Here is a 273-nt window from a genome sequence, read left to right on the forward strand (position 1 = left end):
ACTAGTAAAAGAAAGAAAAATAATTTTAGAAGTAAAGTATCTTGACCCTGGCTGCAAGTTTAACAACCGCCCAATATTCGTCTCGTATAATGAACAACTGCGCTGAAGTGCAGTATATACAGTTTGAATAACTTCGTCTAGAAAACAACAGGTGTAGAGCTAAGCGAGCAATCATTGTTGTGTCGGACCTTAAAATTTCAATTTTACAGTAAACTTTCGGCGTTTTTCTCGTGTCCCCCAAAACGCTACTACAACAAAGAAAAAAGGCAATAG

The sequence above is a fragment of the Ascidiella aspersa genome, chromosome 9 (assembly GCF_963924565.1).
Source record: "Ascidiella aspersa chromosome 9, kaAscAspe10.2, whole genome shotgun sequence".
NCBI classification, from domain to species: domain Eukaryota; kingdom Metazoa; phylum Chordata; class Ascidiacea; order Phlebobranchia; family Ascidiidae; genus Ascidiella; species Ascidiella aspersa.